The sequence below is a fragment of the Canis aureus genome, chromosome 22 (genome assembly GCF_053574225.1).
Source record: "Canis aureus isolate CA01 chromosome 22, VMU_Caureus_v.1.0, whole genome shotgun sequence".
NCBI classification, from domain to species: Eukaryota; Metazoa; Chordata; class Mammalia; order Carnivora; family Canidae; genus Canis; species Canis aureus.
In genome coordinates this window covers 22,294,274-22,311,576 of record NC_135632.1, presented here as the reverse complement: position 1 = coordinate 22,311,576, position 17,303 = coordinate 22,294,274, and the positions used below count along the sequence as shown (strand labels likewise).

Sequence of the window (17,303 nt, the reverse complement as noted above, 5' to 3'; positions counted from 1 at the left end):
CTCTGTCTCTTTCCATCAGGATCACAAAGTGACCCTGTTTGGTTATGGCTGCTACTGTATGCATGTTCAGAGCAGGTGAGAGTAAAATGGCCTGTTGGCTGCCAGGGGCCGAGGTGTAGTTTCCTGGCTGTCACGTGACTTAGGGCCCACTCCATGCCTTGGGGACCCACACTCCTGCCTGTCTCACCCTTCTTTCCCCCAACAGTCTATCTTGACAGTCATGTGCATAAGCAGTAAATGATGGGTAACTGTAAGGGAGTGCTTCAGACTGAGCACAGTCCAGGCCCAGCTTTACCCTTACCAGAAGGGAGGCCTTGATCCAGTTACTAACCCCCTGAGAGTGAGTTTATCTCCAAGTTATGAGAGAATAATCCCTATTTCATGGGACATTGTGAGGACTCTGAGAGATAATATAGGTAAGTAGAATGTAAGCCTCAGGAAGATAGGAATGAGCTTCTCTCACTCCCTGATCTTTCTCTGGTACCCAGGATAGTGCCTGGCACACAACGGATACACAGGAAATATTAGCTACATCAACACGTGGAAGGACCCAGCAAAGTAATCAGTTAATACAAGGTAGCTGTGTTAGTTCGCTAGGGCTGCCATAACAAAGCACCAAAAATGGGTAGATTATACAGCAGAAATATATTCTCTTCTGTTCTGGAAGCCAGAAGTTGGAAATGTAGGTATTGGCACAGTTGGTTCCTTCTGGCTCTGTGAGGGAGGCTCTGTTCCGTACCTCTCTCCTACCTTCTGGTGGTGTCTGGCATCCTTGGCATTCCCTGGCTTGTAGATTCACCGTTCCCATCTCTGCCTTCCCTTTCCCTGGGTGTCTGTGTCCCAATTTCTCTCTCTTTTTTTAAGATTTTATTTATTTATTCATGAGAGAGAGAGAGAGAGAGAGGCAGAGACACAGGCAGAGAGAAAAGCAGGCCCCATGCAGGGAGCCAGATTCAGGGACTTGATCCTGGAACCCCAGGATCACGCCCTGGGCCAAAGGCAGGTGCTAAACCGCTGAGCCACCCAGGGATCCCCAATTTCCCTCTTGTGTGGACACCAGTCACACTGGCCTGGGGCCCACCCTCATGACCTCCTTTTGACTTGATGACATCTGCAAAGATCTTATTTTCTTTTTTTTTTTTTTTAAGATCTTACTTTCAAATAAGGTGACATTCACTGGGGATTAGGACTTCTACCTATCTTTTGAGTGGTACCCAATTCAACCCATAAGAGTAACTATTGTTTTTTTCACATTATAGTCCTGATTTCCAACATTTTATCCTATTTCCTCAAGCGTCATTTTAAAAGGTTCCAAAATGACCACTAGTTCTGTACCTACTCCATTTCATTCTTGCTTCTTTTTGCACTTGGCATCAGATTCCAACTCCTATCAAACCACATGGAACTTGAAGTTTAGAAAAGAAAGCCATGGTACAGAGAGACTGAGAGAGCACTATTCATGCAGTGGGAATAGAGTAAACATTACTAAGTTGCTGTGTGCTCTTGGACAAGTTACCCCACCTCTCGGAACCTCAGCTTCCTCAACTGTTAATTGAAGAGATTGGGTCAAACTGACGTCTCCCTGCAGATACACAAGGAATAGGCCGTATTCCCATCCCTAACCCTGGTGAGCAGGTGGTCATTTTACCCAGCCCCCTTCAAGGACGTGAAGATGCCAAATACAGCTGACCCCAATGTCTGTCTCCACTTCTGACTGCTAACTAGCTCTGTGCCCTGTAGCAATCTCTTTTGCTCTGAGGCTCCTCATCTGTAAAATAAGAGGGTGGAATTCTCTGGTCTCCCAAGCCTCCAGCCATACACACCTATCTGTCAGGGCTCATCATTGTCTCTGAGCAGTGCAAAGCCTAAAAAGAAGCAGCACTCCAGGGCCCAGTTCCCTAACCCTCTGTGGCTCAGCTGACTGGCTGGCTGGGACCAGGAACAATCAGTACGTGTTGGCCACTCCTTCACTTCTGAGGGTCAGGTGGCGGCCTATGCCCCACCACTGGGGAAACAACAGTGTTATTCTGCACCCCCAGGGTTCTCCAACCCTGGCGGGGGAGCCCCTGGAGATAGGGAAGTCCCAGACTGCTGCCTCTGACCTGGTTCTCTTAGTAAATGGGGCCACCTTCTAGCTGCCCCGAGCATTATCTTGCGTACCTAGTCACCAGGTTGCAAAATGTCATTTGTGTTAAGTTTTGGATGACTATAATCATCCCTTCACTGCCGACGGCACCCTGATCTGAAAGGCCAGGCCACGCAGTTCACGCTGCCCTGCAGTCTGTTTATGTGAGTATTTCCACAATGGCTCCCAATTTCCTGAGGATTATAAATCAACCATAAAATTTCACTTTGCCTTGAGACTTCGCATATATTAGCCGGCAAGTCTGCTTTTACTCTATCCTGCTTCCATTTATGAAGGAGAAATCACCCCCTCCTTTTCTCTTAGTTGCATTATCTGTGGTTTTGAGTTTTAGGTTAGACCTTGAGTTTGGAGTCAGGGGTCCTGAGTCCCCCTAGTCTCAGCTCATCAAATGCTTCACCCAGGTCCCTAATCTCTCCTCCCTGCAGCTTCCTTATCTGCAAAAGAAGAGAGATAATTACACCTGCCACCATGGCCCCGACCCCTTTGAAATTGAAGGAGAATAACATGAGTGGAAAAAGGCTTTGTCAGTGTCAGAGATTAGGCTGCAGATTCTCAGTCCGTGGGTGTAATTAGTGTCACATGTAAGTACAGAATCTTCAGTGATGTTGGCATGCGTTGGCCCTGCCTCCCTCCTCACCCGCAGTCTTGACAGTGTAATATTTGTCATGGTAGCTGCTGTGGGGCTGGCACAGAATTCAGTTTTATTATGTTCATTCATCAGGCTTTGAAAGTGGGTCTACTGTATACCAGGAACTATGGGAATTCAAATATACTGAGTCAAAATTCTCAGACTCCAGGACCTGAAGGTCTAAGAGGGATGATGAGTTGAGTCCTTGCTACATGCCAAGCACAGTCAGTGCTGGGCATACAATGGATGCGAACTGTACATTGGCCAGGAAAGACTCATGAGACATAGTTATAAAAGCAGCTTTGGTTTGGTGGTGCCTGGGTGGCTCAGTTGGTTAAGCATCTGACTCTTGCTTTCAGCTCAGATCATGATCTCAGGGTCGTGAGATGGAGCCCCAAGTTGGACTCTCTGTTCAGTGGAGAGTCTGCTTCTCCCTCTACCCCCCTCCCACTCGTGCTCTCTTTCTCCCCCCCAAAAATAGATAATATATTTTTTAAAGCTTTGGTTTGAGAGAAACCTCTTCCAAGGTCCCTTTTGACCTGCTCATTGGGAGGTAAATACTGTCTCTTTCCCATGGTTGAAAACATGCATGGTCTCATGACTTTTCTGATTACTTGTTGGTAAGTAAAAATTCCATGCTCATCTTAAGTAATCAAACACAGTCTCAAGTCAGTAAATAGAAGGTCTAGTCGGCATATCATTCAACACGACGACCCTCATTCCTCCCCCCACCTTCCCAGTTAGGCCCAGTGCCTCGCCCTTTCTTGCAGTTCTTCTACCCTCACTCCCCACTGCTGTTTCAACCTGACCAGGGTACAGGCAAGGAGAGAGGAGAGGAAAAGAGGACTGTAGAGTCTTTCTTGAGACATGCTGTTGGGAGGTGGCTTCACAGTGTCTGGGTCTGGGTGAAGTTTAAACCAGATTCTTTCTCTCAGAGACCCTCTTCTGGGTTCTTCTAAAACCCCCCTGAAGGACTCACGGCAAGGAGAGGCCCCTCTTTCAGCTGCCGCCTGCGTGGCAGCCCCTCACCCTTGCAGGCTGCCCTCTTGGGCAGGACCCCTCTCAAATGAGCCCAGGCTGACATGCCTGTCCCAGGCTCGCCCTCTGGCCCAGGATGGGTCCACCGTAGGGGCATGTAAGAGGGGCACAGGGACTTCCCAGTCTTGGTTCGGGCCAGTTAACATCATGTTGTTACACATACATTTCTTCTAATCATCCTGCAACCCTGGACAGCAAGTTTCCTCATCCCCAGGATACAAAAGGGAGACTTTTAGAACACCACAATCCCTAAGTCACAAAGACAGCGTTTGAAGCCCTGTCTCTCTAGTCACAGCATGTCGTGTCCCCACAAGTCCTTGCTACTGGACTCTAAAGGACAAAGGACCTGCCCTGGGGCCTGGAGTGAGCCATCACACCTCTCTGTGCCTTAGGTGTTCATCTTTCATGATCTCCAACAGCTCTTTATATTCTAAGACCATGTCATGAAACTGCTAAATTGAAGTTTCCTGGAAGCAGATGGAGGAGAATTCTGCAGAAGCCTTACCCCCACCTCAATGTGGGGGGCAACCCACCGCTTAGCTTTCCACTTCTTGCTCTAACACCCTATGTCTCCTATGGGCATGGACCTTAGAACAAGTGTGGGGAAGAGAGAAACACCATTTAAATAGTGCTGGCATTCTGCTCCCTCCGTGTTAATCCCCATTAGAGACTAACACAGCTAACATTTATTGAGCACCTACCATGTCCCAGAATTTGTTCTGAGGTTCTTGCATCTTTTAATTCACTCGACCTCACAACAACCCTATGAGGCCAATACTTTTATGACTGCTTTTTTTAAAAATGAGGAAACTGAGGTATAGAGCAGCTAAATAACTTTTTTCCAAGGTCACATGGCTAGGCAGTGATAGAGACAAGACTTTCAACTTGGGCAGTTTGTTTCCAAAGCCTGTGTGCCCAGCTCTGCTTGAGAGACAGACCAGGGCTGGAGGCATCCTTACCCCGGAGGGCTTCTGGGATGCGAGCAGGGGGCTGAAAAGCACACTCATCCCAGACAGATTCCCAAGAAGCAGAGCCCAAGTCCAGGATTCTATAGTGCGGGACATACTCTGGAGGTGCTCCCAGGCGAGATGGGTGAGGGAGGAACCGACAAGAGAATCTCCTTTGCTCAGGTCACAGCTTCAGCCTGATTCCAGGGAACCCAGGAGGAGAGCTCCACCTCGGAGCTGTCCCAACCCCCAGCAAGGGAGCTGGCTTTCCCACCCAGTACCTGCAGGTCATTCCCAAAGCACTAGTCCAGGGGAACTGGAAAGTGGGCTCTGCAGGCCTCAGGGCACTGCTCCAGACAGAGCCCAACAGCAGGCTGTGGGAAGGGGAAAGCCACGGATCCCGGGAGCATACAAAAGTGGTTTTCGAAAGCCCACGGGGCTGAGCAGCCACCCCTGAAAGAGGAAAGTAGAGCTGCTCATTTGGTTTAAGCCTCAACAAGTCCCCAGGGAGAAGACAAATTCCTCTGACTCTGGCCAGCGCCCAGGAAACAAATGTAGTCAGGAGCAACCGTCTCTGAAGAGCCCCATTAGGGCAAATACAAAGTACCCCTGGGAGATCTTCTGCCACTGTGACCATGACCGTGACCATGACCCTGAGCCCAGGCCTGACCCACCCCTCCATGCCTCCACCACACTCACGGCGCTCCCACATCCCAACACTGCCTGTCCTGCTTTTCCTGGCCCCAGACCTGAGTCTACAGCCAACCCCACTCCATCTTCATCCCTATGGCCCAAGAGGCCTTTTCTGGAGCTCTGGAGGTGCTCCCCTGCCTTCCACCTTGTCACTGCCCGCCCATCTCTGTCCTGCCTTCCCTGCCAGCCTCCCCCTCTGCATGTTAGGGGCCTACTGCCTGCCACGTGCTATGCTAGATTCCTTCGCCTAGTTGTCTTCTTTATGTTATCCCACTGTTTTCTTCTTAATTATGAAATAGTTCAAACATAAAAAAACGGGTGCTCAACATCCAGAATTGTCAACCTTAATGTTATTTGCTACAGACCTGTTATATTGAAACATGAAACCAAAGATTTCAATGGAAACCTCATTTGTGCCCTGTCCTGATTCCATTCCCCTCCCCAGGGGCCACCACTGCTCTAAATTTGGCGTTTATCATTCCCACCAATGTTGTTCCAGTTTTACTCTACATGTACATAAATCCTTTATAGGATTGTTTTGTATGATTTTAAAACTTTATGTTAAGCTGTATCATACTGTGTATTAGGGTTCTCCAGAGCAACAGAACCAATAGGTTTATACAGAGAGAAAGAGATTTATTTTAAGGAATTGGCTCACCGGATAATGGAGGCTAGGAGTTCCAAATTAAGGGGTCAGCTGGTTGGAGACCCAGGAAAGAACCAATATCTCTCTTCAAGTTCAAAGAACATTTGATGGCACAATTGCTTCCCCCTGGTAGGTTTGTGGAGTGGGGTGGAAGGGATACTCAGTCTTTGATCTATTAAGGCTTTCAACTGATTGGATGAAGCCATCCACATTACAGAGGGCAATCTACTCAAAGTCCACTGATTTAAATGTTAATCTCAGGGTGCCTGGGTGGCTCAGTGGTTGAGCATCTGCCTTTGGCTCAGGTCCTGATCCCAGGGGTCCTGGGATCAAGTCGCGCATCAGGCTCCCTGGGGGAAGCCTGCTTCTCCTTCTGCCTATGTCTCTGCCTCTCTCTGTGTGTCTCTCATGAATAAATAAAAATAGAATCTTTAAAAAGATTTAAAAATAAAAAATAAATATATGTCAATCTCATCCAAAAACACCCTCACAGAAACATCTAGAATAATATTTGACCAAATCTGACCACCATGGCCAGTTGACACATAAAATTAACCACCACATAGTATTTCCTTCTGCAACTTGCTTTTCTCACTTCTCATTTGGTTTTTGAGAATTATCATGTTGACACATGTAGCATTTTATTGTATATACACCACAGTTTATGAATTTTTTATTGGTGAATGTGGGTTGCTTCCACTCTTCTCTGTCACAAAGAGGAGAGGGCATAAACCTTCTCATGCACACATGGGAGAGTTTCCCTAGGTCAGAGGTGGGCATACCGTAAGCAGTCACATCCAACCAGGTACCTACTTTTATAGATAAAGTTTGATTGGAATGCAGTTACATCTGTTCATGTAATTGTCTAGGGCTATTTTCACCCTACACGGGCAGGATCGTGTAGTTGACTCAAGCATAGTGGCAAGGCAAGATGGGTGCATGAAGATATGCGTGCCCGGGAGAGGGTAGCACTGAAAAAAATAATCAAGCAACTAACATTCTGCAGGCCTGAGGATATGCAGTTGGGAAATAAAATAATTTGGCTATCTACCGAAAGCTTCTGACAGTCAGGGGCACCTATGTCGTAATTCCTAGCCGAAAGGCCCTATATTTCACACAGGCATCAGTAAAGTAGGTTAGTAATTAACCTGGTTTGGCATCTTCCCTTTGACCTTAGAAAATAAAACACCTGTGATTATAAGAGAGTGTAAATGTGTGAAAGAGAAACTCCATAACTGACAGAGCAAGAAATAGAGCTTTATTATTTAAAGTTACCAAGATGGCCAATAAATATAGGAAACAGGCGGTGGTATATGAGTGAGCTAAATCTTCATTTGTCGGCTGGGATGTCAATAAGTGATGTCTGTGGCAGATAACTCAATAAAAAAATTGTAGAAATATGGGGCAAGCTCTGGACAAATGAAAAGCAGAAGCTGCCAGGAACCGGGGCTGTGGCACAAGCAGAATGTGAGGCAGGGAACACTTTTCTGCACCCGCATGTCTTTTCAGCATTGTTTTATTTTGTAATCAAATGTGTGTTACTCTGATACCTTTTCAGTTAAAATGCAAAGGTTCAAACCAGAGCATAACTCCTAAAATGTTTATAGATAAAGTGAGACCTTTGTAATAATCTCGGACAGGAGTGGAGGTGGGCAGGATAGAGATTTTTAAATTCAGCCATGAGATTTTAGTTGTAGAAGGGGGGAGACAGGGGACCACTGTTCTAGTCTCTCTCTACCTTTATAATATAGTTTTACCGAGTTGAAATGTCCCATAATAAAAAGTGGGGGTTTTTTAAGGGAAAAAAAGAGAGTGGGTTGTGGAGCCCAGGAGACACCAATGAAATTCAGCTGGGCCACTTAGTGCTATGGGAAAGTCACTTGAACTCTCTGGTCTCAGCTCCTCATTTATAGGGTACATCTACCCCCATTCGTATGGCCACTGGCATTGGGAGTGGGGGTTAAATGACCACCGCTGACTGTGAAGGGCTGATCATGGCATAAAATTTGGGTTTGATTTGTTTGGTTGCTTCTATTTTGGGTTTTGTGAAGTTTAGCTCTAAATTTTGAGTTCTTCTTGGGCATCTCATACTCAGTTCTACACATCTAATTAAGTTCTGCCTTACATGTCTCTGTTAATTTGCATTCCTCAGCTAGCCTAATTCACCTTCCGAGTTAACAAATATTTAGTGTCCATGTACCAGGCACTGAGCGGGGTACCAAGGAGGCAGAGATGGGAGGCTGTCCCTGTCCTAGGGATACACCGGTCAGTGGTGGGGTAAGAGAAAAAAAAGGTCAGACTAAAATACAGCCTGACAACTTGCAGTGATAGAGATATGCCCATGGAGGATCTGGGGTGTACAGAAGATGCCCAGGGTTGCCTAAGCTGGGTTTTGAAGGATGGCTAAGAGTTTACCTGGCAAAGTAGGAAAGCATGGAGGCCAGGTGGCATGGTTCAGTCATGACATACAGAGGTAGCAGCATGAGTTACCGGTTCTGAAAGCTGGAAAGGCCTGAGTCTGTTCAGAAAAATAGTTCAGTTCACAGCAGGAGAGTGAAGAAGACATAAAGCCCAAATCGTACGGGTTTATTCAAGAGCATGCTCTTGAATAAATATGAATCCAAATTTGCATCTTAGTAAGTCCTTATAGTAAAAAAGAGAAGGGGAGGCTGGAAAGCATTTGCTCTAAATCTAAAAAAGAGAGAAAGAGAGGGATGCCTGAGTGGCTCAGCAGTTGAGTGTCTGCCTTCAGCTCAGGGCGTGATCCTGGAGTTCTGGAATTAAGTCCCACAGTGGGCTCCCTGCAAGGAGTCTGCTTCTCCCTCTGCCTATGTCGCTGCCTTCTCTCTGTGTCTTGCATGAATAAATAAATAAAATCTTAAAAAAAAAAAAAAAAAAAAAGAGAGAGAGAGAGAGAGAGAGAAAGAGAGATCGATCAGCTGGCTATCCAAACAGAGCCTCCCAGGGTCACTATCTTGATGTGCTCAGCACTCAAAACTCAGATTTTGTTGGGATGTCTGTAGAAAACTAGGCCCTGAATGGCTTGTCCATGACAAAGAAACCTTTGTGCTACATACACCCAGGACTAGGTAGGAATATACAGTGGTGGCTACTCTTTAGTGCCCAGCACTGGTGGCTGCTGTCCAAATCAAGCCCTCCTGTTTCTCAGGTAGCTGGAGCCAGGATGCTAAGAAAGGTCAGAACTAGTCCTGGGAAGGGTAGAGAGGTTTCTGGGGAAGATGAGACCTGAGAAGGTTTTTCTTCATCAAGACAGAGGGCAACCTACAGGGAACTGGGTATTCCTGATTACCCCCAAAATGGTTCATAACACCACCCACCAGCTCTGGCCTTTCATTCCATGCTCATATGACCCCTTCTACAAAGACATTCTTTCCTCAGACAGAGCACAGTTTGATGATGAGGTCAATATCTATCTGCAGTACAGACTCAGAAATGTCCACCGTCCTAGCCTCCCGAATTAAGACCCAACCTCAGCCATCAGGTGTCCAGATCCTCCCTAGATCCTCAATGGCTGTGACTGCATTCAGGGGCGAATGATACTGGAGAATGTTCAACTTCTCCATATTTTATGACATGCTCTCTCACTCCACTTGCAGCTGCAATCTTAAGTCAGTGTGCTTGGGCTTCATACTCTCCATCTCTGGGTACCAACAATCAGGTAAAACCACCAGAGAGATGACCAGGACTTGAACCAAGGCTGGGCAGTGTGGCAGGAATGAATGCAAGGGATTCATTGCATCCATCATAAATGCAACATCGATGCAGGGGATTGTTGGTTTTCTGACCTGGGAGGTGAGGGAGGGGGAAGTGCTGGAGGTGATCTCAGGTTGGAGCCAGGGAGGAACCTGGATATTCCCTGAGAGTGGGAACCACATCTTCTCTGCCTTGGTTCTCCATGGAGAGGTAGCTCTATTGCTGAACTCAGTAATTCAATGGATACCTACTGTATTAGATCACTTAGGGAATAAAAGAACAAGTCCTATGACCCAACCTGAGAAACTAGCATGTAGAGGTCAGATGAGGGAGTGAAGGAGATCGAGAAAAAATGGCCAGAGAAATAAGAGGAAGGGCAGGAGAGAGCTATGTCATGGAGGCCAAGAGAGAAAAGTACATCTTCTGTGACCAACATAGCTGGCAGGTCAAGATGAGCCAGAGAAGCAGCTGTTCAGCTTGGCAACATGGTGGTCTTCACCATCATGGTGAAGAAGCAGTTTCAGTGGGGGACTGGGGACAGACAATGATTTCTTGTTCACTTATTACTGGAATAAGTCATACCGAGCATTCACCCTAAACTTGAAAGTCAGATAAATGTGTAAAAGCTTTCCAGGGACTCTTATACCCTGCCTCTATCCCCCGCAAGTTGAATTTCCCAGACCCCCAGTCTTGCCCATCTCCTCCCCACACCCGCAGCTCCAGCTGCTGAGATGCCAATACCTTTAACTCTAAATAACGCATCAATTGTACCCTTGGGCCCAAATGATAACCCTTCTAAAAATGCTGCTTGTCCTCATTTTTTTAAAACACAATAAGGGTCAAATTCTTCACCTGCCCCCACCAGCATCATTTATTTTAATAACTACATCCATGGCAAGGAAACAGCAGTAGGAAGGGATAAGATCCTCATCATCATAGTACCAGTAGTCAGGGCTTTTTTCAAATGACTATGGACAGAAAAAACCAAAAGGGGGAAAAAAAAAACACCAAGCCACTAGATGGAAGTCTTCATTCAACTGCCTGTGTGGAGAAGCAGGAGCAGTGCCAGACTGCACACACCCACCAGATCCATTCGACCATCCCTGGCCAAGTGCTCTGCTCTAAGGCAACGAGCAGAGATAATAGTGGCCGCCACGCACCGAATGCCTCCTCTGTGCCAGGCAGTCGGCCAAGGGCTTTACCTGCAGTGGCTCATTTAATCCTCGCAGTTTCCCTGGCAGGTAGGGAGCAGTATTATCCTCATCTTACAGAGAAGGAGACGAATCTTAGAATTATCCAAGTAGGGGCGCCTGGGTTGCTTCATGGTTGAGCGTCTGCCTTCGGCTCAGGTCGTGATCCCGGGGTCCTGGGGTCAAGCCCTGCATTGGGCTCCCTGCTCAGCGAGGAGCCTGCTTCTCCCTCTGCCTCTCCTGTGGCTCATGCTCCCTCATGCTCGCTCATTCTCTCTCTCTCTCTCTCTCTCAAATAAGTAAATAAAATATTTTTAAAAAAGAATTATTCAAGTAACTGGCCCAAGCCAGTGAGGGGAGGAGCTGGGTTCACGAGAGGTCATTGTCTACTAAGTGTGGTCGGGTGTGACTCTGATGTAGGAATGATCCAAAGAGGGAGGAAGGGAGTCAGCAAAGGTAGCACGCACCCAGGAGCTCAGGCTAAAAACTTAGAAGTCATCCTTAATTCTTTTCTTTCCCTCTTTCCACAACTGCTCCATCACCAAAACCCATCCGTTCCTTCAGCAAAATAAGTCTTAAACCTGTCTGCTTCTCTTCGTGAGCTCTGTAACTGCCCTAGTCAAAGCCCTAGTCATCAGCTCCCTGGGGCTCTTGCCGAGCTTCCTAGCTGGGCCCCCAGCAGGGTCCTCTGCATCCTACAATCTTCCCTTCCCTCAGGACCCAGGGATCCCCCACTGCACAGAGCATACCTGTGCCCAGCTCAAAACCTTTCACTGGCTTCTCAGCAAATCCCACCTCCCTTCCCTTGCTCCCAAGACCCTCCCTCCTAGATCTGGCCTTTGCCTATCTCTCTACCTGCATCCCCTACAGTAGCTGCTGATTCCCCTCCAACCAGCTCGGAGCCTGGCACAGGGGAAACAGCGTGTGAAATAAATGAAGGCAAGAATGAATGAGTCAATAAATAAAAAAGCTTGTCAGAGGAAGGCATGTTTGAGATGAGCATTAAAGTGGGGTCGGGTTTCTCAGTGGCAAAGCCTAGGAGTGCGAGGTGGTAAAACAGGATATCTAGGCAATGACACAGGCAAGGGCACGGAGGAATGCCAGGAGCAGCCTGGGAGGCAGCAGGAGCAGGACAGGAGGCAGGTCTGTGCAAAACTGGGGTTCTGCAAGCCGAGCGAGCACTGCGAGCCCCTGGAAAGCCTTTCAAACATAGATTGTGGGGCCACACCGCAGAGACTCTGACTTGGACATCTGAGGTAAGGTCTGAGAGTTTGCATTTCTCACAAGTTTCAGGGGGAGTTGATGTTGCCGGTCCAGGGAACACACCTTGAGAACCACTGGTACAAAGTGCGCTAAGGAACTCTGCATGTGGAGGCCAGACAAGACAGGTCCAGGGAGGTCACTCAAGGCCACTGCGCGCCAGGCCCGGAGCCGTCTGAGCTATCACAGGCCAGGAGTGAACCCCGCTTGCCCCTTGCTGCGCCATCCCTGTCAGGACAAAGCCGGTGCCTACCCTGACTTCCCACTGCCCCCCTCCCCCATGATACCCAGCCCTGCTGTTCTTCTCCGTTGAACTGTATGCTTTGAAGGCATCTTTTGTTTCTCTAGCAACGCTTCCAAATCCTGAGTCCTATTCCCTCGAGACCGCGTCTCTTTTTAACAAAAGACCTGGTGGTGTTAAGTCATGTTGCACAGAGGAAATAATAATCATGTGCTGATGGTAGGAGTCAGCTCTGGGCAGAGGAGAGAGAGGAAGACCAGAGGTGGTCCCTGCTGGCCTTCCCAGCACGCCAGGAGCAAGCTGCCAGCTGCCCTCCCTTAAAGTTCGCCCTGCCGTGCGACTATTACACTGGTTCATACTAGAAAATAGGGCAGGAGTGATTTCAGGGTTATGAGCAAGTACGCTTGGACTCCCAGCGTCAGCCTAGGGACTGTACATATTAATATTTGGGATCTGTACTCCCTTCGCTCCTGGAAAGAGAAGATGATCAGAGAGGCGAAGTTAATTTTCATCTGCCTCAACCCTAAATCTGAGAGGACCGGGTAGCTAATGTGCAGGTCCTGCAGTTTTAAATGCAGATGACATTTCTTCTGCAGGCCTGACAGCAGAGCGCTCGGTCACCAAAGTTCTCCAGGCCCCCAGAGTCGCGCCCACCAACTGCTCAGCTCTGCTCAGCTTATGGGGCTCAGCAATGAAAGCTCAGGAGACTGGCTTGGGAGATAGTTTGGTTTGCTTTGGTTTAATTTGGTGAGCTTCCTCATGCCAGTGGGGGAGATAGGTCTCTATCTTCATGATGCAGCCCAAAGAGGAGCCAGTCCTGGCTGTCCTGTTATAGGAAAAAGAGAAAAACAGTCCTCCCCAGTGAGTCTTTCCTTGATTCTGATGAGCCTTTTATTTTCCAAAGCTGGTGACAAAAATACGCACTCTTTGGAGTCACGGGGACCTGGCATGGCATTCTGGCTCTTCCACTCTCCCTCCGAGCAATACGGGACAATTTATGTGTGAGCCTTGGCATCCTCATCTGTAAAATAGGTGTGTTGGAGTCAGGGTTAGAGATCATGAGCATTCAGTGAAGTCCTGAGAGTTAAGTATTTAGTAGTGTATGAGGCACAGTCACTGAGTTTCTATCTGTTTAATAATCAGCTTTTCATGAATAAAAGGCTCTGGTTTATGGTGCTTGCCCATTTCCCTGGTGTAAATACACTCACCGTGGCTGATATCAAGCTATCCCTCCTGAGTGCAGACTAGACTCGAGAAGAGATGCATGTAGCATATGCCATTATACAGTGTTTCCACCACACAAATACAACAGAAATAACCTCAAGAGCGTGGATGACAGTGGTAAGTATGTATGACCTTCCTATTTTGAGTATTTATCAACTGAATTTTTCATATAATTTATTTAATTGTAAGTTCACGTAATTAAAACTTTCATGATGACTGTGTTTAACCACTGGCTCCGAAGACTCCTGAACTCTTTCCCAGTCTGCCTGGCAAGCCAAGACAAGCCAGCTCCAGCACGTGGGCTGGGCCCACCTCTAGGTGGTCAGTACACTCCCTCCCCTCTGCGGTTCCTGCCTGTGGCCCCCAGGGAAGATCAGATCACACGGAGCTTTCCCAGATGGAGACACGGAGCCTGCTCCATGGCAGGCACCATGCTCTACTTTTGGCCTTGGCCACCATCCCAGCCCTTGGCCTGGGCTAACCCTCAGCCAAGGTCCCAGCCCTTGTCCTGCTGCTTGATGGGCCCTTTCTTTCTACAGTGTGGGATGCTGAGCCCCTGCTAACACGAGAGGACCCCTCTCTGCTAAGCTGAGGTACCTACAGGGGAACAGTGAAGGGATCTCTGGCTGACTCAGGAGCTGGTGGGTTATTTTAAGACCCTTCAGTGAAGATGGGGAAGCAGGGCCAGCGGCTGAGCTTTGGCAAGTCAGGGCCTATAATTAGCCTCTGCTTGAGGCTTGAATAAGCCCCTGGTTGTTACTAAACATCAGCTGGAGCAGGAAGGCTTCCAGCTTCCCTGATCAGGCTCAGTGCTACACCAGCCTCTAGGACAGACCTTTGGACAGAACTACCCCTCTGCTGGGCAGCGCCCAGTTTACCCTAGAAAGTGCTCCTGTGCTCAACCCCAAGTGAGAAGGAGGAGCAAGGATGCTGAGCAACCAGCTCCTCACTGCAACCCATCTTCCAGCAACTGGCATTTCCTACCAGACTCCTTCACAGATCGCTCCCTGCAGCCTCTTCCTGGTAAGGAGCTTGCAATCAACTAGCGAAGTCTTACCAATGAGCACACTGACTGGGTCCTGTGGTAACTGGGCAAAGCAAAGGCTGGGAGGGAGGACAGTGTCTCCAAATGCTAGTGGTGCCTGTTCTGGACAACAGGATTTGGGTTGATGGCATTTTCCACCATCTCTCTGCTGTACCAGAATTGTAGGACTCTAAATATGTATATCCAACATACGCTCCAGCGTGTTACTTGGTTTTCACTTTTTCTGCCCACCCCCTGGGTCCCAAGTTTAAAAAGCAGAGACAAATCAACAGACAAGATTAAGCTGCACCAAGGTGAAGAATTGTAAGAATTTAAGCTTCAGAGTCCCTCACTCATGCACACTCCTTTGTGTTAGTCTTTTTTTTCTTTTTTTTTTTTCTTTTTTTCCTTTTTTCTTAGAAATAGTCTCCCACATTGCATAAACCCCATGCCCCACATCTGCCCACAGCTGCCCCAGCATGGCCACCTCATCTAGAGTGACTGTAAAGCCGTCTCTACAGCAGTAGTGTTCCAGCCCACAGTCTAGACACCCGCTATGATTTGGTGTCCTGCACTGGAGTGAGTCATTTGCCATGGGCAGTGTTGTGAGAAATCAAGCAGGGTGATTGCCTTTGGCTTCCAGCTTATCATTTGAAAAATGGCATTGGCACAGTGGCATCCAAACACTGGAAGGGGCTTTTGAATGTGGGGACTACAGAGGAAGACATAGACATGGCCAACATGCATATGAGAAAATGCTCTGCATCACTTGCCATCAGGGAAATACAAATCAAAACTACAATGAGATACCACCTCACACCAGTGAGAATGGGGAAAATTAACAAGGCAGGAAACAACAAATGTTGGAGAGGATGCGGAGAAAAGGGAACCCTCCTACACTGTTGGTGGGAATGTGAACTGGTGCAGCCACTCTGGAAAACTGTGTGGAGGTTCCTCAAACAGTTAAAAATAGACCTGCCCTACGACCCAGCAATTGCACTGTTGGGGATTTACCCCAAAGATACAAATGCAATGAAACGCCGGGACACCTGCACCCCGATGTTTATAGCAGCAATGTCCACAATAGCCAAACTGTGGAAGGAGCCTCGGTGTCCAACGAAAGATGAATGGATAAAGAAGATGTGGTTTATGTATACAATGGAATATTACTCAGCTATTAGAAATGACAAATACCCACCATTTGCTTCAACGTGGATGGAACTGGAGGGTATTATGCTGAGTGAAGTAAGTCAGTCGGAGAAGGACAAACATTATATGTTCTCATTCATTTGGGGAATATAAATAATAGTGAAAGGGAAAATAAGGGAAGGGAGAAGAAATGTGTGGGAAATATCAGAAAGGGAGACAGAACATAAAGACTGCTAACTCTGGGAGACGAACTAGGGGTGGTAGAAGGGGAGGAGGGCGGGGGGTGGGAATGAATGGGTGACGGGCACTGGGGGTTATTCTGTATGTTAGTAAATTGAACACCAATAAAAAAAATAAAAAAATAAAAAAATAAAAGAATGTGGGGACTGCCGCTGTGTGAAGACTGAAGAGAGGGCTCAGCCAGAGCGGCCAAAGCCAATCCTCAGGAACACCGTACACAGTCATGGCCCTCTGGTTGAACTATATCCAGCAGTATTAACTATTTTTTCATTTTTTTCTGTTTTCTTGATGCTCTGGCATCTGGGGCCACAGAGCTAGCTAATCTTTGAGATAGTAAACCACTTGCCACATTATTGACGTGCAAACCAGCCGATCCTGAGCGCATACCCCCATCTGCCTTCTCTTTCTGGCTCTTTCACCCCAGGAGGCAATAACTCTGTCCTAAACATCCCAGGTGGCTGGAGACCACCCCAGGGGCTCAGAGACCACTGAAATTCTTCAATCTACCCAATCCTAAACCTGCTTAACTGTCTACCCTGCCTCACTCAGTCCTTCCCATGAAAATCACAATAAAGGCTTCTGCCCATGCTTTCCCCTCATCCTTTTGCCACCACCCCTGGCACTTCCTCCTATGGCCCTGCATGGTGTGGCTGCCTCTCCCCTTGGGAACTGTGAGTGACATATTTTTAATGTCAGACATCGCCTGATCTTTTGGCTTTGCCATATCAAAGAAAAACAAAACCCCAGGTACATTCTGTAGGATCTGGGGAGCTGGTTTTGAAAAACCACTCTTTATGGCTTCATGAACCCAAACTGTATGCACAATGTTTATGTTCATATGTATGTTTGGAGGGTGGTTGAAATTCTAGAGCCACGTTGTCCAATATAGTGGCCACTGGCCACAGATGGCTATTCAAATTTAAATTAAATTGGAATAGGGCACCTAGCTGGCTCAGTCAGTTAAGCAACAGACTCTTGATTTTGGCTCAGGTCATGATCTCTGGGTCATGAGATCAGGCCCCATGTGGGGCTCTGTGCTGAGCGTAGAATCTGCTTAAGATTCTCTCTCCTTCTCCCTCTGCCTCTCTTCCTCCCAGCTCATGAGCTCTCTCTCTCTCCCTCTCCTAAAAAAAAAATCTGGGGCACCAGGGTGGCTCAGTGAT

General features: G+C 47.7%; 1 protein-coding gene across 1 annotated transcript in view; it reads left to right on the top strand.

The window, feature by feature from the left end:
- Positions 1 to 17,303, top strand: part of BFSP2 (beaded filament structural protein 2) — a 60,865-nt gene that overhangs the window by 16,921 nt on the left and 26,641 nt on the right. The window lies entirely within an intron of this gene.